Source organism: Pelobates fuscus, chromosome 12, assembly GCF_036172605.1.
Source record: "Pelobates fuscus isolate aPelFus1 chromosome 12, aPelFus1.pri, whole genome shotgun sequence".
In the NCBI taxonomy this organism is placed as follows: Eukaryota; Metazoa; Chordata; class Amphibia; order Anura; family Pelobatidae; genus Pelobates; species Pelobates fuscus.
The window spans coordinates 8,471,285-8,493,023 of NC_086328.1; the positions used below are offsets into that span (position 1 = coordinate 8,471,285).

At 38.1% G+C, this 21,739-nt stretch overlaps 1 protein-coding gene across 2 annotated transcripts in view; it reads left to right on the forward strand.

Moving 5' to 3' along the window:
• CDH13 (cadherin 13) overlaps positions 1–21,739 on the forward strand; it is a 535,505-nt gene that overhangs the window by 345,676 nt on the left and 168,090 nt on the right. The gene's annotated exons all lie outside the window — the stretch shown is intronic.

The window sequence follows — 21,739 nt, forward strand, 5'->3', positions numbered from 1 at the left end:
AAGTGATAGATCAATGAGGGTTAAAAGCCTTGGCATAGAGAGAGGCTTTTCCTCTATCAGAAACTGGGCAGATATTTAACGTTGCACATGAAGGGACCATGTTCCTGTGCTGTATATTTTGTAAAGGGATAATAACCTCGTCATGATTGTTTCCATGAGTATGGCTTGCTTGTTATTAGGGCATGTGTACATCTTCTGTAAATAGAATGGTCCCTACATTGCCCAGTGCTTAATAGTTAGTTCACCAATAGCAGGTGTAGTCAGGGAAGTATTTACCACAAGGGAAACAAGGCATTTGCCTAGGGCGGCACTTTCAAGGGGGCTCCAAGAAATGCCATAACAAGCTCCCAGACAAATTCCTTATTTGCCTCGTGTTCTGGGGCTGTCCACCTTACTGTGAGTGAGTGAGTGTAGCTGTCAGTGTGTGTCTGTGAGTGAGTGAAAGTGTGTGTCTTTCAGTGAGAATGGGTGTGTCTGTGTGTATGTCATTTTATGTGTATCTGAGAGTGTGTGCCTGTCGGTGTGTGTCTGTCAGTGAAAGTGTGCGTTGGTTAAACAGTGTGTGCCAATGACTGTGTATCTGTCAGTGAGTGTATATCAGTGCATGTATCAATGAGGGCATGTGTCTGTCAGTCAAAAAAGCAGCCTTGACACGAATTGGGGGGGCACATTTAGATTTTGGGGGTGCCCAAATTTAGTCGTGCCTAGGGCAGCACAAATCCAAAATACACCACTGGGTGTAGTCTCCTCAGTAATTCATCCTGAATATGACATGAGAGATATCCTGGATAGTGAGGATAACTGGTATTCTGGCTGGTGGAGATATGGTCCATGAGGATAACTGGTATTCTGGCTGGTGGATATATGGTCCATGATTGATGGAACCTGGGATTGTAGTACAGATTGGAATTTATAGTCTGTTTTTGGTTTATTAGGAAATATTGTTTCAATATTAAGCCGTTTTCACACTTTGTCTAATTAAGCTGACATTTCCACAGTCTAACATATGCTTGGAGTATGTGGGAGAAGGATTTTAGGTAAAGAACTTGCAGGGTGTTAAAATAAGAAATATGTTGATAAAATGGACACTTTGTACAACGGATAAAACATAGATTGCTTGGATTAGATAGACTAACTCCCAACTGACAATAAGTGTGCTGCTATGGGAAAATACGGTATGTCTAATCTGGAAATGATCTGCTTGGCAGTATGTGAAAGCTCGTTCTGCAACGTCTTCCAGTTCAGTTTATTGTTCACTGAGTCACAAAAATATGTAACATTAGAGGTTATGCCAATAGGCACTTCCTAAAAACAATCTGGAACAGCAACATGTGTACTGAGCCTTAAGAACCGGAAGGTGGCAGCATACCTCCCAGTATTTAGGATGGCGGGTATCTGGACAAGTCTTCCTGGGGAGGAGTATTATATTAGATATATAGGCCACAGCAATGCCTCAGGTACCCGCGTGCAGAGTGATGGTTAGGAAGCATTATAAGAGCCTGTGCATGGCATTGGTTAATTGGGCAAAACCCAAACTAGCTACTCTGCCATGTTCCACATGTTTGTTGGTCCTAAATCAGGATTGAGTCACTTTCAGAGTTACATTTAGGAGGTTTTGATGAACCCACAGGGGATATCTGTGGCCACCGTGTGTTACCCAGCGTGGGGAATATCTGTATCTCAGCTCCACCACTGAGCAGCAATGACAATTACCAGCCTTGCACGTTTTATGTCAAACCTATTTATTGACACGTTACTTACAGGGATCCATTATGTCATGGCCTCCTATTTTACTGGATATTAGAAGGCTAAAACATTCTAGATTTTTTATTGTTACCTGTAAACAAAATCCTTAATTGGACAATGACCTAGTTTAGCTGCAGTGGTTCTTTTTTGTGTCCCTTTGCTTAATTTGTTATTGAAACATAGGTTACCTGTTATAGTGTTTTTATAGCTACAAACCCCACAATCCCACTTTGAGACCCCCAGCAATTACTTGTATAATAGTGTCAATAAAGTGCATCTTGATTCAAGTGCTTTTCAGAGGATAGAGATGATTCCTGCGGAGATCTTGATATGTGCGCTTTATTTCTGAATGTGAAACACTGGCATTAATTTAGATGCTGAGAATTTTCCCATAAGCCACAATACAGAAAACTCTTCTCCATGAAAAATCTGTTTGCATCACTTTACACAAATCAGGGTTTAATTGCTAAATTCTAAATTGTAGGGAACTGAAATTTAAATTCAGACTAAAATAGTAATCAGCTCGGCTGTTATTGCTTGATTTTTATTATTATTTTTTTCATTTAGATTTTTGTGTTGTATTTTCTGAATTTAGTCAATAAACTCTATTGTGTATCTAGAAGGCTCAAAGCTACGTATTTTGCACAATTTGGCATTTTCCAAACTATGCCGTCCGTCAGCCTTATTGTTTAAAATAAGATGTGACCATCGGATTAATGCACTCCGCCTGTGTTATAGTAAAAAGAAAGAAAGATCTCCAACTCTATGCACATGCTGAGAATAGAAAGTAGGTAGATAACTAGAGATGGTATCACTGAAATGGGAATCACCAAACCAATTGCAGACCTGGAAAAACAAAATTGGCTATTTTAGACTAAAATTTGCAATGACCTGGCCAGTACGTCACAATTCCTGCTTGTTAACCTGAGGATATCTGATTTCTTGCATTAACTGTCATTTATTTTACTGTATGTCTTAATCCAAAATGTGTCATTTTAAATCAATCCAAACCAAGCCGTGGTCTTCCATAGTTGGATCGCACTCATTGTTGTTACCTGGATGTTGTCTTCCTCGAAAATGTGCAGGTTGGGGTCTAGTAACTGCCCTCCCCTTTCATTCTGCACATACACAGCTGACCTTTCTTCTGCTGGAATTATTAAAGGTTATAACATTTTATTAACACAGCCTTCGGCAAGGCAATGCTATATATGCTGTATACATAGCCATGTAATTTACTGGGGAATACAGGGAAATAAATAATGTATGCCCCTAATAAATATATGCTGTTCTTGAATTTAAAAATGCATAGAACTGAAATGGCGCACTCTGGGTTTTGGTACGCCAGTATATTCTTACAATATTATTACTTGCTAGTGTTAAAGGGCCAGTAATTTATTGACAGAAATGGATTTATAAGGGAGAGCACACAACGTTGAAGATATCTGTAACGGTTATTGGGCTTGCCTGCCCATCTTTTACGGTTCATTTAGTGTAAGCTTTAGTGTAAGCTTGTGGACCAAGCTCTTAGAACCAGCAGTATTGGTTCCTTTCTGTCTGATAAATAAATGATAATCTTAGTAAGCAAAACGAACCAAAGGAGTTGCAGAGAGACACATGAAAAATAATGACTGGGTGTTATAATGTTACCTTCACAGCCTGCAAGGTCCTTTTGTGACTAATTTGCAACACAGCCCAATAATTCATACCTCCCTGTCCCTGTTTTTGGCATGAAACAGATTTAATTGTGCTGGCTTCTGTGTGATCTCCACATCTCTCAATAATACACAATGGCAATGTGTGAGTGTAGCCAGCATCTGGCCCCCTGCTTTCTATTTAGCAACAAAGGGAAATGGGATGTTATTCCTCTCCTTCCAGCGCCAAAATTAATAAAACACTCCGATGAATGTCATTTTGAGTTAAACTTCTCCTTTCTTAATACATGAATGCATTTTAATTTCTGTTTAAGTCCTTTTTGGTCTCCTCCTCATTATCCTTAGGACAGTAATGTCTGCGTTTCCCCAGCTGTACCCAATAGGTGAGAATGCATCTGATTAGCTGCGGGCTCTCCCATTATAGGATTCCAGACATATTGCTGCTTAATTCTTGCTCCTGTGTTTTCTGCAGGAAAAAGGTATTTAGACTCAAGCTGGCTGTTGGGTTCTGTCTGTTGATTTGCACACATTTTCTGCATCGCTGGTAAAGAAAGCAAAGAGTCGTGCAGAGATTACTCTGTGTGTCTCTTTCCGATGTACCAGATAGTAGCATACACCTGTAGCATGGCCCAATGCCTGGAACATGCCTCCTTAAATAACCACAGAGCAAGCAGGCTCCCTTTACTTGTTATTATGTGATTTTTCAAAACTTAGAGCAAGATAGATAGAAATAAACATAGCTAACCGGTGTCTCTCTGAATGCAGTACATCACAGCCCGTGGAGTCTGGTGAAGGTCAGATAAAGGGTAATGTGTCCTAACAAAATAAACCAACGGCGTTTAGTTCAATTTGAATGAATCAGGAATAAGGTGAAGGTTTAAAGTACATTTCAAGCACCAACCACGGCAGCTTATCGTAGTTCTGAGTGCATCCCTTCCGATTTTTGTCAAACTATTTTCCATTGTTTTAACAAATTGTGAGGATCAAATAACCGATCAATCAGCTTTGTTTCTCCCATCCTCTCCCTATTCTCATTTCATTATCACAGTCAACAATCTTTGTTTAGTCATATGTGATCCTATGTTTTTATTTCATTCCAAACATCTCTCTCTGCTTACTATTCCCTCTGGTTAATGGATCAGGATAAATAATGGAGACATAATTTAACTTTCCTCACTCCAGACTGTCACTCCTCCACTCCCCTTCTCATCCCACATGCCACCTGTCCACTATCTTACATCACCATGTCACTAATCCTTACCTATCTCACTCCCTTCCCTTAATAAGTCATGACTACTTTTTGTCCCACTTCCCTACCTCATTACTTTACTTTCTCCCCACTTACCTTGTCTGTCCCATTCTTTCTCTGCCAGCACTGAAAATCCAGTATAATCAGACACATTTTTGGGGGATAGCATTATCTACTGTGACTTGTGACCTGGTATATATTCTCACACTTATGTCTTACACTTAAAGTATTTGCATGACCTTTGGGCATCGGTGATGCCATTCTTCAGCAAGAGAATGGTATAACGTTTCTGCGTACAGGAATATTTTATTATATTATTTTGCTAAGATGTGTCATACGATTTCTGTGACGGCTGCGTAAGATAGCATCATTCTGCAGAACAGTCTGTAATATCATCTGAGCTTGGATTATTGGTTTATGTACCAAAGATACAAATCGTATATCAATAAATTGCAAAGAGTAGCACACGCAAACTTCTCTTTAAAAACAATAAAATAAAGCTCTCTCATAGAGTCGTGCTATGTATAGGGGCGCCTGTTCTCACGTATTTAGCGGTGTTTGTTGGAGGACAGGTCACAAACCTTGTTGGACTCTCGTGCTTTATGCTTTTAATTTCAGCTATCTCCATGACTGAAGTTCTTTATCAGAGAATCTTTATTATTTCTCCAGCCGCAGCCAGATGTTTTATTCCAGTGTGTTTACTATATGTACAGTATCAATCTTTCACCCATTTGCTGTTCCATTTTTATTGCTCTATTATTTCTCCTTATTCCCTGACCCTGGATTATTTTTTTCTCATGATATTACAGTATTTGAGTTTCTGCAAATAGATGTTTTTTGTCAAATTTGTACATTCAACAAATACTACTTTACAGCCGGCAATAAATATATTTTTTTATTTCTTTCCCAACCCTTTACCCAGATTTACCTTTAGCCTTTTTTAAATATAATTAGCGTTGTATCATCTGATCCTTTAAAGTTGTCGCTTTCCCGAGAGTTAGCGTTACTTATAATCTCCTCACACTCGGGGTAATTCTATAATCCCTGCATATTTTTATCGGGTTGGATGAGATCTCTTGCAGATTGCTTGGGTAGTAAGTACTATATCCCTCTTAGTGGAATTAGCAGTATTTATTTTCCGATTGGTCTCTTGATATCTGCATTGCACATCTTCCTCAACTTAGTGTATCGGAGATCAAAATGTCAGCAGAAGTAGTCAAATCTCTGCAAATAAAAGTAGAAAAAAAAGTAATTTTTCCAGTAAATTAACATTTTTAACTTTTGGGTGTTTGATGTTTGTACCATGCATCTAGAAAGTAATATATTACTGGACTCACTGGCACGTAAACTGCATTCCCTGAAGTGTTAGCAATCCCATATGTATGTGTTTGTACTGGACCCACAAGGCAATGCATCATTGAACGGTTACTCAAAGCACTATAACAACTTTGCATTATTACAAAGGTGCATAGAACAACCATAGTCGTCTTCTGAGAATCTATGCACTGTCACCTTGGCAATGTCTTAGAACTGTAGTTTGCAAAAATGAGAACAGCTACTGCCCCTCAGAACTCACTGTCTAGCTGAAGAATGCCCAATATCAGTGCAATTTGAACGTGGCACATACACAGTATGGACCTGCTAGAAAAGAGAGCTGAGCCACAAACGGTGGATTTGCCAGTTGGTGCGCACAGCTCAGATAACTAAACAGGTATATAGTATTAAATCCAAAAAAGGGTAAAATAAAGGTGGATTGGCGCTTAGCGTGCAGATATGAGTGCCACAACCCCCAGTGTCTTAAATCACTCAAATGACACAAGATGAATAGATAAAAGTAATAAATAACGGGGGTTCAGGAATAAAAAACAGCACATAGAAATATATACTTATATTTTATGTGATACCAGGAAGGAGACTCCATAGAAGTGAAGCTCACAGCCTGAATACGCTTATTATTCAGCTGCCATCCTAGCCAGAGCCTGCTTGTTGTGGCTCTGGAGATTGTGAGTGACCCATTACCTCTTTAATAGATCTATATTTGCTAATATACAGTATTATGCTATGATTGCAGAAAGATCAGGAGGCTCTACATTCATAATAATAAGTATATATTTCTATGTGCTGTTGTTTATTCCTGAACCTCCGTTATTTATTACTTTTATCAGATAACTAAACGATATATATATAACTGATAGCAGCTGCTGTATGGCTGGGCTAAGGTTTCAGTGTAGGGAATAGACCTTATAGACCAGATTGAGACTCTCCTGGATGGAGGTCTATAACTGGTTAGGAAAGGGTGTGTCGGTAGCTGCAGACAGACCCACTCACTAGTGGAAATCTGAACGATGCTTTGAAAATTAGTAACTTTTTAAAGGTTTGTTTTTTTTACAGTATTTTTCAAAATATTACCTTTATAATATAAGTAAAATGTCTTCAACAAAATCCCAGGCAAAAACGGTAAAATATATAAAAAGTGATCAATAAAAAACATAATAGAGCCTGCAGATTTTCCGTTTCTCCGGTAAAACCAACCTGCTCTAGAACCGAAGACATGACTTTGGCTTTTAACCTACTGAATTTTAAGTAGGAGTCTCAGCTCACATCTGGCCTGCTTTTACCTTACTGTCAAATTGACAAAAAGTGGCAGGGACTTTGACGGCAGACAAGTCCCTTAGGAGATATTAGCTGAGAGACCTGTTTGAGTAGATATTCTTTAGCTGGCTGACACCGTGAGCTGTGTAACACCAAACTGTGGCAAGACATTGCAGATTAATTTGCAGCATTGTGATGTTACTATGGGATACATTAAATATTGCACGGTTTAGAACATTTTACCAGCATCCTTTTTTTTTTTTTTTTTTTTTTTTTGTCAAGAATGGACAGATGACCTGACACAGATCTGAGTACTGGGTGATTCTATAAATAATGTAAAAAAACATTTTTTCTTGCATATAAACTTAAAAAGGAATGAAAGAATTGAAGGAATCCTCTGAAAGCCCCTTGTTTGCAGGTGTTCTCAGAAACAGGTTCTTGTTTAGTCAAATGTATGACTAGTGATGTTGTTTACAAAACGTGGAAGGTTCTTAAAAGACATGTTGAGTAAAATATACTTTAATACAGTGGGACCTCGGTTTACAAACGACTCGGTTAACATAATTTTCGGTTTACAAATGAAAATCCATAGAAAATAATGCCTCAGTTTACAAATGTTTTCGCAATACAAAGCAAGTTTCCCCAGGATGCATTGCACCTGGGAGGTATATAGCACTGCCCTCTGCATGCTGGAGCCTCGCCATGTCGAGTCTGGAGGTGTTGGAGCGGCTTTTGCATCGAGTTTTGGAGCCATTCTGGAAATTGTTTGCAGTTGTTTTTGGATGTTTTGGTGCATTTCTCAAGCTGTGGAAAGGTAGGGAGCTGAGCTTCGTCGTTTGCATGCCCTTTATTGTGTGTTCTGCATTGTAGGTTCGTTTCCATGCCAGCTCATTTTTCCTTTTTTTCTGACCTCCAGAACGGATTAGTTGGTTTTCAATGCATTCCTATAGGAAACCGCGTTTCGGTTTGCAAATTTTTCACAATAAGAAACGTCCCGGAGAACTCATTATATTCGTAAACCGAGGTCCCACTGTATATCTAATTGCATGTAATGATGGAAAAATTATATAGACAGATTCGATGTAACTCACATTTACCTGAGCTCAAATGCTCCGTGGTGTTCACGTTAAAGGAACACTCCAAATATCATAACCACTACAGAGTGCTGGCACCCCCATTATAAGCAGTCAAACTATTTTCGAACACTCTTACTTCTTATTTGGGAAGTAGTAGGAGCCGTTACCTGTCTCTACTAGAGAAAGCTCTCTGTCTAAGCAAAGCTATGTCGTACTGAAGCTTCTGTCTCTCTGGCTGAGGTAGCAGAGCTCAGTTAATCCCAGGAAAGAAGTCAAACCACCACCATTTATAATGGGGTGGATACAGGGCACTCCTGCTACCATAGCCACTTCAGCACCATGTAGTGGTTTTGCTTCTCTGAGTGTTCCTCTAAGTTTGCCACGAGCTGAATGTGATGTTTCACTGCTGTGTGTGTGTAATGCTGGTCTCTAGAGAATTATGGGGAAAATAACGTATATGAGGTCTACATGCATGCTCCATCTCATAAGGATGTCATTAGAAGCTGCTGCTAACGATTTCACTCGGGCTGGGTATTCCACTTACAGAAACAATATTCACATGTGGAAGGCAAGATATATGATACTATCTAGTACCTATAATTTACCTTTTACCATTGTGAATATCTGTACAGCTTTTGAACAACTGTTTGAGGTCTTATCACTGGCTTAATTTTATGCTGAGACTTTAATTACATTCTTGACTCAAAGTGCTTTTTATTGTGGTCCTATGACCTCTTTGACACATGGCGGCCAAGTATCCTGCCTCTCGAGATTGCACTTATTATTCAGCAGTTCACTATATCTTTACCAGAATAGATGTGTCTGCTCGATAATTATCTTATTACAGAGTATCGGGTAGTCCTGTCAGATACATTTGTGTATGCAATATTAGAACATATGTACAAGTGTAACAGAAAATAGAGGTAATAGTGTCACCTCCTTTCTAAGAATACTCGCCTTGTATTTTAGGGTTCTAAATAGGCTGAACATGGTATATTTCAGAACGGTTCAGAGGAACGCATGTATTGTGTAGATTCAAGGCCTTCGCTAAATCTGCCGTAAATTGGGAATTAAAATGTTTGCCTGACATTAGTAACTGGAGACATTATGGGGGATTACGGAAAAGTAAATTATCTAGTGATCCCGAAATAATGTCGTTCAAATCTGTTAAGGATTTACTGTGAGATATTGTTCTTCAATGACAGGAGAGTCTGGTTTTAGTTATCCACTAATTCCTTTCTTCTCAGGAATGATTAGGTGACATACTAGTAATATCTTTCTTTAGTTTGGAGTATTGTACCTTACTGGGCTTAAGATACTCTGAAAGATGTGATTTATTTAACCTATGATTACCAGGAGCGCAGCAAATACCCTAATGAGGCATATTGTACTCTATATGGAACATGGCTGTGTGCTATAAATACATACAATCCATATTACTTTATATCTCACTTTGGGAATGCACATTCAATGTGTAAAAACCAAAACTAAACGGGTATTAAGGTGTTTTTATATATTATCTGTACACAGAGGGCACATTATATCCTTACCTCTTGCAGTGACTGATCGCTGCCCCCTAGGGCTAATTTATTTCCATTTTAATTTACTTATTTGTGACATATTTCACTTATTAATTTATCGACTGCTGAATACACACCCTAAACACTATTCCAGTAATTCCCAATCCAGTCCTCACGCCCCCACAAGGAATTAAGGCTTACCCAGTGGTGTCTAACGTGTTTTTTTTTTCTCTCTCTATCAAGACCTTAGACATAACCGAGTAATCACTAAATCTTGGACTGGTAGGGGTGGGCGTGAGGACTGGTTTGGGAAATACTGCACTATCCCATCACAGCATTGACAGCAGTGCGAAGGTTTAATAAAAAGTAAAGTCCCTAGACAGTGGGCAGGACACTTTGTATTAACGCTGATAAAATGGCCCATAATGAGAAAAAATTAGGAATTGCCAGTTTATTTGTTAAATGGATTTTTTTTACTAACCCTTTTTTCATCCCTTTGCTGGAAAAGCTCTGTATGGTCTGTAACAGATCTTACCGTATACGAAGTACAGCTTAGATTATATGCTATAATAACAGATTATATGATAGCAATGCTTTCACTCTGAATTCTGGTAATCTGGAGAGATACATGGAAAGAAAGACAAGTCACCCATTACAGACCATACCTCACCTTTGTAGCTTTCCCAATGTTACACGGTTATTCATGTGGAATCTAGATAGCTACTGCAGAGAATGCAAATCCACACCTAATGAAATGCATTAATTACAGACCCCTGTCAACCAGCTTTTAATATTACCAGATTTTTACCTTTAGCAGCGTATCGTAACAAGATAAAACACAAAGACTGTGTGGAAAAGCTGCAGCTTGTGTTGCTAAGCAACTGGATAGGTAAACAGAGCTGAACCCGAAGGAAGAGGAATTATTGATAACATGCCAATAGTTAAATCCTACTAATGTTTTCTGCGAGTAACATAGCTAGTAATTATCAGCATTTGATCAATTAAATGTATGAAACTAAACAATAAAGTGTGAAGTCAAAGAGGGAGGGAGGAGGGACACAGAAGCACTTATCAGGAGAGATACGGGGCACAGGAGCGTGGGCAGGAGAGATGAGGGGCACAGGAGCGTGGGCAGGAGAGATACGGGGCACAGGAGCGTGGGCAGGAGAGATGAGGGGCACATGAGTGTGGGCAGGAGAGATGAGGGGCACATGAGCATGGGCAGGAGAGATGAGGGGCACATGAGCGTGGGCAGGAGAGATGAGGGGCACATGAGCGTGGGCAGGAGAGATGAGGGGTACATGAGCATGGGCAGGAGAGATGAGGGGTACATGAGCGTTGTTCAAGAGAGATGGTGTAGGTAGAAACAAGAAATCATTAAATATGGTTTGGGATAAGAATCACAGGCACTTTTAATGAGTATGGAAATTAGTTTAATTTTTACCCCCCCCGTGACATCACCCCTGATGAGTTAAATACCTTTTTTTGTCTTCTATACTTTGGTCAAAAATGTATAGCTTTGTATAGACAGACTCCGGATAAATTGTAACAAAGTATGAACTTTCCAAACATTTGTGGTTATGTCATAAATTCAAGTTTAAACTAAGGCCCTGCTTATATCATGTATTCGCAAAGAATGAAAATCCGCCTGGAATCAAGAACAGAGATTTATTTAGTGCTAAAGCTGCTATAATGTGACATTTGGATTTCAATTCACTGCAATCTAGAGTTTATTGAATAACCCTCGGGGTGCTGTATAGGATTAACATAAAGATAAAGAGGCGAATAAAAATATAGATAGAATGACATGTAAATGTGATCAACATTTCTTTTTTTCATGTTTTTTTCTGTTGAAACATATGACGGAGCTGGCACAGTTGCTCTTTTATTGAAATGTCAGTAAAGCTGGCTTTTTATGTGTTTTTCTACCATTAGGCAGTTTTCTGACTAGCTAGGTGAGATTAGTCCTTTGTTTCTGCCTCTTCTCATTTTTCTCCTTTACATTACAGAAGTCATGCAGATAAAATTAAATTGAAGCTGCCAACGTCTCACATTAGGGAGTATATTCTTTTATTCTAAGTGCGGAAAAAAAAATATTCACTTTATAGAATTACGTTTCTTTCATTAGATGGGACAATAAGCTAATCCAATGAGTATTAAATTGTTTCATTTTAAATACATTACCTGGAATGTGCTCGTTAATTCCTTGCTCTGCGTCGCGCTTCATGGTGGAGATTTCCATTGCTGTTTAAATGTGAGGTATGGCAGGACTGTGTTTATCTTTTGTTCCCGTGAATCTGCTGGAGATTCTAAATATTTGGGGTTTAAGTAAAGTAAGCTAATTTAGCTCTGCAGAAAGCAGGAACTTTTCTTCCTCCTGAGGGTATCCATAGATAATCTGTATTATTAGCTGTGTTCAGGTGACGTTCTCCTCCGCTAAATGGTATATTAAAGTAACTAAGACATTTAGAAGAAGGGCAAAGGATAATATATAAACAAATAAAACAAGATATACTTTCTTATGAAGAGTTTTAACCTGGTTTAGTAATGGGCCCTTCATATATGCTTTCATGCTTAATCCCAACCTCGCTTGGATGCTGGCAGAGATTCACAGACAAGAAAAGGCTTTAATTTCATGTTACTCCTTTACTTCTTAGATAAACATGGCTTTTCCCTGATTTTGGAACCCTTCGCTATCTATGTATTATCTCTAGTGTCACCAGAAAGGATGTTTAAATGCATCAGGACTGCACTAGGCAATTTATAGCCAAATATGAATGCTACATTCACACGGTGCCTGTGGTCATTTTGTCTGGCAGACTGTCGTCCGGCCACCTTTTTTTATAATATGTACAATACTGATATAGTCCAAAGGCGGCTTAATCACAAAAAAGAGCCTCACTTGTTCGATAGGGTGCAGGGTAAAACAGACAAAGAAGGTGTAGCACCTGAAGTTTCCTTTAAGGAATGTATGTAACAACAAAGAAGGAAAAACAAAAATGACTGATAGTGTAGTAAGTTAAAAAATGTATTGCTAGAGTAAGGAACATTAAAAATTGTACACTCACACTTTCAGGGAGTTTGACAGAGGGGGTAGCTATAGTCCCGGGAAAACACGTTTGTTTTCCTGGTACTATAGTTTCCCTTTAAGGTGTTTCTCCTCATTTTGCTCTGAAGCATGTGAGTAGGTTTCTATTACTTTTACTGTGATTTACACTCTAATTTTATGCTACGTACTATTGTGTTTTTTTATTTCTCTTTTAAATATTCACGGAGGAAAATCCACATCACCAAATCAATAAATAAAATGATAAATGACAGGTAATTGTTAATGGTTTCCTGTCACTTTGTTCATTGCTTACTTGCATGTTAACATTGGTCATCCCAAGCATGATAAATAGTTTAGATATATAAATATATAGTTTGATTGGTACAACTACATGTCTGTTCGTCCACCCACTGTATAGCGCTGCGGAATTTGTTGGCGCTATATAAATAATAACATAATCATAATAATAATAATACAAGTAATATCATAGTTCCTATGTGATCGCAGGAGTTTCCATTGCACACCGTATTTGCAAGGCCCTCTGTTTACAGCACTGAGCTTAAAAGAACACTCTTGGGTCAGGAACACAAACATGTATTCCGTGTTAAAACCACCATTTGGGTGGCTTGCCCCCCCTTATCCACCTGATGAAAAACTCACCTTATTCCCAGTGCCGTGCAGAACTGCCGGCACTGGTCCTACCCCCTTGGTGACATCATCAGAATTGACGATTTTTAGCTAATCCAATGCTTTCCCATGGGGTAAGCATTGAATTGGCTAAAATTGACAAGGGGGCAGGGCCAAACACAGTTTTCGCCAATCAGCACCTCCTCATAGAGATGCATTGAATCAATGCATCCCTATGAGGAAAATTCAGCATGCCTACTGTGCAGCACTGAGCCAGGAAGCACCTCCAGTGGCCATATGAGGAGTGGTCACTTGGAGGTGTCCCTAGGGGCAATGTAAACACTGCATTCATGAAAATGTCTGATGGCCATGATTATACTCACCAGAACAAGCTACATTAAGCTGTATAATATGCATTAAGCTGTAGTATTTCTGGTGACTATAGTTTCCCTTTAAGAAAAATAAAGATATGCTAGGATTTTGTTATCTCAAAATGCATTTTGAAGAAAACTAATTGTCTTATTATTAAACTAAACAAACAAATAAGAGGGATCAAAGGCAATAAATTAGCTTACTGCGATTTTGAACAAATATATTTTATACATTGGTTACGTGTGCATTCTTTGTTGTTTACTGTTTAACATAAGTACTCGGATAGAATCTGTTACCCAGCCTGGCTCATGTCACATACACAGGTTTTCTTTGGCTGAATCCTGTGTTTTTTTTATAAAAAATGTTTGGGTCTCCGGAGGCAATGGTCATGTTCTGTGAATCACATAGTTCTTCATTTCCTACAGGGATACAATATATTCTCCAAATGGAGACTCTAAGCTGCATAAACATTTATTTGTAAAATGTTCATATACATATTTTTCCTTTCTGTGCGTGGGGCTATGTGTTCCTCCCCATCTCCATTAAATCAGAACCTCTCTGTCCGAGCTCAGCCCAGTGGTGCAGGGTTTAGCTCATTGGCTAAAAGTGATCAGCTGACACTCAACCTATGAGGTAACCCTGCCCTGCAGTGCTTCCCATCTAAAGAGGGACTTCTGGTAAAACCGTTCAAAACCAGTTTGATAACTTACAAGGGGGGGAAGGCCCATAACCACTACAGCACACTGTAGTGATTGTGGTGCTTAGTGTTCATTTAAAATATACATCTGATGTAATGAGACAGTGAAGTAACTACTTGCTGTAAGCGTATGTAAAAAATATTACTTTAAAAAAAAAAAAAAATATTATTTTAATATTAATCCCTAAATCTAATCTCATCTCTCATCACCACACATCATTATGATACATTTTTGACTAGGGGTTTGTCGTCCATGATCATCTAAAAGAAGCATTTGATTACAACAAGGAAGTCAGTGCTGGGCAAAAAGTTGTTAGACCTTCATTAGCTTCATTTTTAGAGTTTCCTTTTATACAGACAACATCATTGAAAAGCTTATCCAAAATGATTTGAAACACTTATGCAACAATATTAAACCGAGACTCATGTACTATCTTACTACATGTATTGACCATCAGTTGGAGATCCGACCAGGGATAATTCATAATTCACCTTTTTGGAGAGCAGGGAACAGTCCTTACAGATGGGCAAATGTTCAGTGTTTTACCTGGAATCTCAAAATGCCATGTGATCCCCCAGTAGATGCAGTGACATGGATGGTTGAGCACTGCGACAATTGTAGTCCCCAGTAGCTGAAATAACTGCGGCTGATTAATTCATACTACGTTCCTCTTCAACTCTGCAGCTAAGCTTAAGACCCTTACTTTACAGGCAAATCGGAGGACATTTTTTTGAACTGATATTAGACTTTGCAAATGACAATCTTATCCAGTTCAAGAAAGTTCCCTATGCACAGTTTGTTTTTATTATAAAAGATCTATCAGCAGAGAAACTAGCAGACGGAGCATTGCAGATGGTGTACGCTGTATGATATCACCCTAATTATAGGGGGAGCCATGCCATTAACCTCTGCTCTATTATCTGGGTCACCAATTTGCTTGATGCAAACTTATTCCACTGGCAGGAATACAAATTCTCATTATATATATTCACACATAGGAATGCTTATGTAAGGACATTATATAAGTGAATGCATAGGTAGAGCATGTATAAATTGTATCTTTATACTGTTTCAAGTACAAGGAGTATTGATCCTTGGAATTGAAATCACCGGTTATTCTCCTGTATATATTTGGCACTACATTTATTTAGTTAGTTACAGAGACACTTTCGTTATGTACTGTATTGAGAATAATTCTGTGCATTTCCAGTTATGGAAAACATGTGTTCAGCTGAAACCAGGATAAAATGCTGCATCGGAGTGAAAGCAAGGTTAAAGCAAGTATTAATCCAGTCAGTGGGTAGTAATGTATCAAATCCACAAGGACATTGAGTCAATCTTTCTTTATGTTGTGATGAAAAATGTAATCTGTCCAGTTTTGTGGAATTCTTATTAATGTCCCGCAAGACCGAATGATTGATGACTGTGTTCATAACAGCAGGTCTTCAGAATTTAGACATATCATTTTTCATATGCCAGTGATACTCATTACTGATATGCATACCCACATCTATATAGAACCAGTAATAGAGCAAAGAGAAAAGGCATAAGGTAGGATTTTGCATGCATTCAGTCCTTAGCCCCAATAATTATGGATACCAGTTAATTGACTTTTATTCTGATTTTGAAAGTTAGTCTAAGTCTGTTATGGAGTTAGCAACAGCTTCTGCAATAACAGGCCATTTCGTCATTTGATGAACCCTCCTCGTTCATCTCTTTCCCAAGTGGAGCCAACCTGAGAACTCATTGACATCAGAGAAGCCCCATCCCAAAAAGCAACTGAGATACTTGGCTTTTCCAGTGCAGAGATAGAACTAATAAAGAACGTTTTTCTTACTGACTTGCCAAGCATGTCTTACAACAAACCCAGTGTGAATTGCACTAGAATGCTATTTTCCCATGCAGACTATTGGGAATCACAACCATCTTTGCTGATACACAGGATTGTCTTTATTCTGAAACTTGTTTCCCAGTTCTGTATAGCTCATGAAATGGTGAGATCAGCACAGCGGGGGACGCCACACATATATTTTAAAACTCCATTTGGTACTATGCTCTAGGCAACAATAACATTAAATTAAAATTAAAAACTTAGGAAGCCGCAATGAAGACATGATAAAATATGTTTTGCTGGTGAAGATCACAGCAAAAGAAAAAAAACATGGCTGGCAACTCTCGCTTATTCTGCATTTATTTAAAATATGACATGAAGCCCAAAGGGAACTTCAGGATTCCTGTGACAGAGGAACAGTGAACGTGTCTTTAGTATGTGCTTCAGGGTTGGGTCTCCTCTATATCTGAAATTAAATTAGCCTACTTTTAAATCATATATATATATGTGTGTGTGTATATACATAAAACCACCATTAATTTAATTTCTCAAAAAATCTATCTGACTTTGATCATATTATGAAATATTTACTTGTGAAATGTTTAGCCAGTATCATCGGACTAATTATCCTTAAATTACAAAGTTATTCACTAAAGTGAGAAATCAAATCTAAAGTGAAATTCAAATGTATTATAATTAATAATAAAATATAAATATTAATTATAAATAAAACAGAATGTGTAATAAAGAGTGTTTAAACATTAGATCACTCTTGTCAGGAAGTGTTCAGCAGGGCTGTGCAAGTCACATGCAGGGAGATGTGGCTAAGGCTGAATATAATTCCAAAATTGCAGAGAATTGGGCAGTGAGACTGCAGTGGCATGATCTAAACAACAAAACTGCTTCATTAAGCTAAAATTGTCATTAGTTAGGGTTAAGCAAGACCTTTGAAACCACAAAATCTATGAGTCTGGTGGATGAAGATTCCTTTGTTGTTTTTTTTTTTTTTTTTTTTTTTTTTTTTTTTATAAACATTACCAATTTCCATTGTTTAAATACTCTCAATCCCTTTTAGACATTAATTTGTAGGGATATTGTGTCAGTGCTAAATATGACAGCTTTGATTTACTGAAACTTAATGCATAATTATAATGCAGCCAACACTTCTCTTATTTAAGAAAAGCATATGAAGACTTACAAGCAAACAAGTTGATTGATATGGAGAAATTATCAAAGATAATGGATACCAGAGATCTCTCTCTGAAAGTTGTCAGGAGGGACTTTTCATTGTTACGGTATAAATGAATAGAACATCAGTAGACAGGCTCAGGCATACTTTCCTTTGTGTCCTGCAGGTAGACAGCTCAATGCCAGTATGCCTTATTTCTATTACTTGTATCACAACTGCCATGCATCCTTTCTTGAGATTTTGCCAAGTATCTAACTTGTATCTTAAAAACATAGCCCGCATCCTCCCCTTTCTTGCACCAGATACTACCAAGGAGCTTGTCCATGCTCTAGTAATTTCCTGCATGGATTATTGTAACCCTCTCCTGATTGGTCTTCCCAAAAAGCTGTACTGCACCCCTACAGTCCATAATGAACGCTGCTGCTAGACTGATTTTCCTCTCTAGTCGTTTCTCTCACACCTCACCCCTCTGCCAGTCCTTACATTGGCTTCCTGTATGCTATAGGAGTCAATTCAAGGTACTACTCACACCTATAAAGCACTGAACAACTCTAGCCCCTCTTATATCTCCTCACAGATCCATAGGTATGTCCATTCTCGGTCTCTCCGCTCTGCCCGTGACCACCTCCTGTCCGTTGTCCGCACCCGTACGGCCAACTCACGCTTGCAGGACCTCTCGCGGGCGGCTCCCTTCCTATGGAATAGCCTGCCTACTGCCATTAGACTCTCCGCTAGTCTTGCATCTTTTAAAAAGTGCCTTAAAACCCATCTCTTTAGGAAAGCTTATGGCCTCCAAGACTAACCTCTACCTCACATACCTGTCTCTTGCTCTCTCCTAAAGGGCAGCCCACCTTATTTGACTGCAAATTCCTGTCCTAATGTGTTTTACACCCCACCTCCTATAGAATGTAAGCTCAATTGAGCAGGGTCCTCTTCAACCTATTGTTCCCATAAGTTTATTTGTAATTGTCCTATTTATAGTTAAATCCCCCTCTCATAATATTGTAAAGCGCTACGGAATCTGTTGGCACTATATAAATGGCAATAATAATAATAATATCATATGAGCACTGACGGAGCTCTTCCACACTTCTAACAGGACATTATTAGCTAACAAATATTGGACAATTTGACATCGTCATTTAGGAATGGTAGAAGCAAATGGAATTTGTATGATAATCTACATTAATTCCTAACATACATTTTTCATAAATACTAACATGCGATCCTAAGATTGGGTTTTCTAAATGGAAACTCCTGTTTACCTTGTCAGCACCAAAATTGGCCATTAAGCTCCCTAAATGTTTTTATCATACTTGGGGTTTAGGAAACCCATAATAAATATTCTCTATGGAACAGAAGTGGGAAATATCTCAGCCGTGGCTGATTAGTGGTCTCTTTGGTCTTTGGCAGGAGTTATGTCAAGAAAATGTTATCCTTACTCTACCCTAATCTGCAACACATGAACAAATGTCTGTGCAGCTATAACAGAAAACACAAATATATTGCGAGACATTGAGTTTGATTCTGCTTGTATCACAGATGAATGACTGAAAGTACAAAAAAAACTCCTGCCACCACAATTTTGGCTTCTTGGTTGTCACAACAGTTCATTGTTTATTAAATAAACTCGACTGATAATCATGATAAAGAAAAAGTGTGACACATAAAAGAAAAATAAACCTGAAGGGTGTTCATCTTAACCTTTCCATGACAGACGCTAGCCACAACCTATTACCTTCATGTCTCACTGAAAGGGTTATCTAGACATGAAAATAAACTTGTTTCCCTGGAACGAATGTCCAGATATAGACAGATAATTCTACTTCTCTCCATCTAATAGGTTGTGCAGTACATAATTAGGCACTATGTTAAAGAAGCGGCAAATTGTAATGCCCGTGTAAGTCATTTCTAAATGAGTTTTTAATGTTCCTTGAAGGGTCAGCCTTACACCAATGCTGCGACACTCTATGATGTACACTTACATGTGATCCTATGGTTAACATTTACCCAGCAGTCAGTCTGCCACCAGTGTATAATGGGAGTATTACAGACCAACTAAAATGAATGGACATATTGCATAATAATTAGTAAAGTATTCACCGGGCTTTATGTCCTAGTTACATTGCTTTGGCCCAGTGGAATACTCACATATCTGGTCATATTTAAACAATAGGGTTAGCTGGAATATAACATAGAATTTATATCCCAAAATGGTTCTTCCTTTAATTGATGCATTATTGCACGATATAGCATTAGTTTTACTAAGCAGAGACGAAAAGAATGGCAAGCTATTACAAGTGAAAAGTACAACATTAATAATTCCTCAAGAATGACGAGTTGTTGAAGGTAAAAAGGTATATAATTATAACAGTACATCTATTTTACTCCTGTTTAGCAAGGTATACTATGCCAACAGTCAGCTTGGCACTTAATAACCATTTCCTCAAAGTACCATGCTCTGATTTTGCACTAAAGCCTTTAAACAAACACTTTGCACCTCCACCAATATCCTCTCCCTTTATTTTATTATCTCTTCAACCTCTATTTCAAGCTATTATCTGTCCCAATTGTGAAAATATGCCAATTTGAATAGTCTAAAATGTGTTGTCATGTTCACAGTCCAATTGTATTTAAAATATCAAACAATCACACTCCAAATGAGATTGAAAAGCTAGGCTAACGCCTTACAAGCAGCAGAATAAAATCAATTCTTCAAACGTTATGCATGGATCAGAAAATGGGAACACAGCTGTTATTAAAGTAGTCAATATGTTTCCGTCTGATATCTTAATTGTAGAAGCAGCTCTACACTGTATCCCATAGTGAAATGATATTCAATTAGACAGTGTACATGGCTTACACAACAGGACTTATTGTTTTTCATCCTTTCAAATTGTCTTCTGAAACTAGATTGCTGATTTCAATGTTTTTATATATCCATTCACCTGGTCTGGCCTATTTCTCACAACATAGTGATTCAGGTTTGAGGTCTCAGGTATGTTCTGAATTTCTAAAATTCTATTGTCTTTATCCACACAATTATTTAAACATCTACATAAAAAAATAGCAGCAATATATAGCAAGTGGAAGCTGATTCTTCCCTTTACCATATTTTACAAACATCCCCCCCCCCCCCACCAAGCTGCCGCCCCCCCCCCAAAAAAAATGTACACATGACAAAGTAGTCTCTATTTTGTCTTAAGATGTTTTAGTTGAGCAACACATTGTAAAGGGTCATTATTTTCTTAAATCTCCGAAGTGACAATCTTTCTTTAAATCTAATATCTAGCTTTGGTGGCACTGAACTTGTGCATGTCTAACAGGTTGCATTGTGTAATAACTGGATGGAAGCCAGTCTCTGTGCTCTATCTCAATTTCTATTTGTCATACAACGTAGCTTACGAATTCAAAAATCCACTGTTGTCTGGGGTAACAGGCATTGCTGGGCCGGGTCTTAAAATAATACTTATTTAAACAGACCATTTATTCCTCTACAGTAATTCATTAATTCCATGCTGACAATGTTTTTAAACAACAAAAAACTTCAGATGCGAACGATTGGAGAGGATTTTTATTTCATTTGATTTAGTTGTTTGGGGATTTGTTGGGTCCATTTCTTACTTACCCACCACTGTTTGTCGCCTTAGCGGTAGGATTCCAGAGATGATTCTTCCAGTGGGTATCGGCATGTTTTAAGTATAGCTGCGTGTGATTCCTTAGCATTGTAAAAATCATGGGTCTTGCTCTCCATAGATGCAAACATAGAGGAGGGTTAATGGACATTATAGATGATAGAGCATATGTCAAGAAAGAAAGGAGAAAATAGAAACAGAATAGATAATAGAAGGAGCAATATAATATACACACATATTATTCTCTAAATACTTTAATGATCTGAAAACTGAATTGCAAATTTTAGACTACAATAGCTAAGTTCTGACTGAAGCATGGTTGGAGAAATCACTACAATTTTTGTTTAGTAGATAAGTAAATATCCCCAAAATGTGTATTTTTTTTCTTCTTTATTATTATATTTTATACCAACCAACAGCCGGTAGAGGCTTGTGCCTAACAAAATGCCAACAGTTATCTTTGGTGCACGGTGAGATTTAATGTCTGCATGTTAACCATGTCT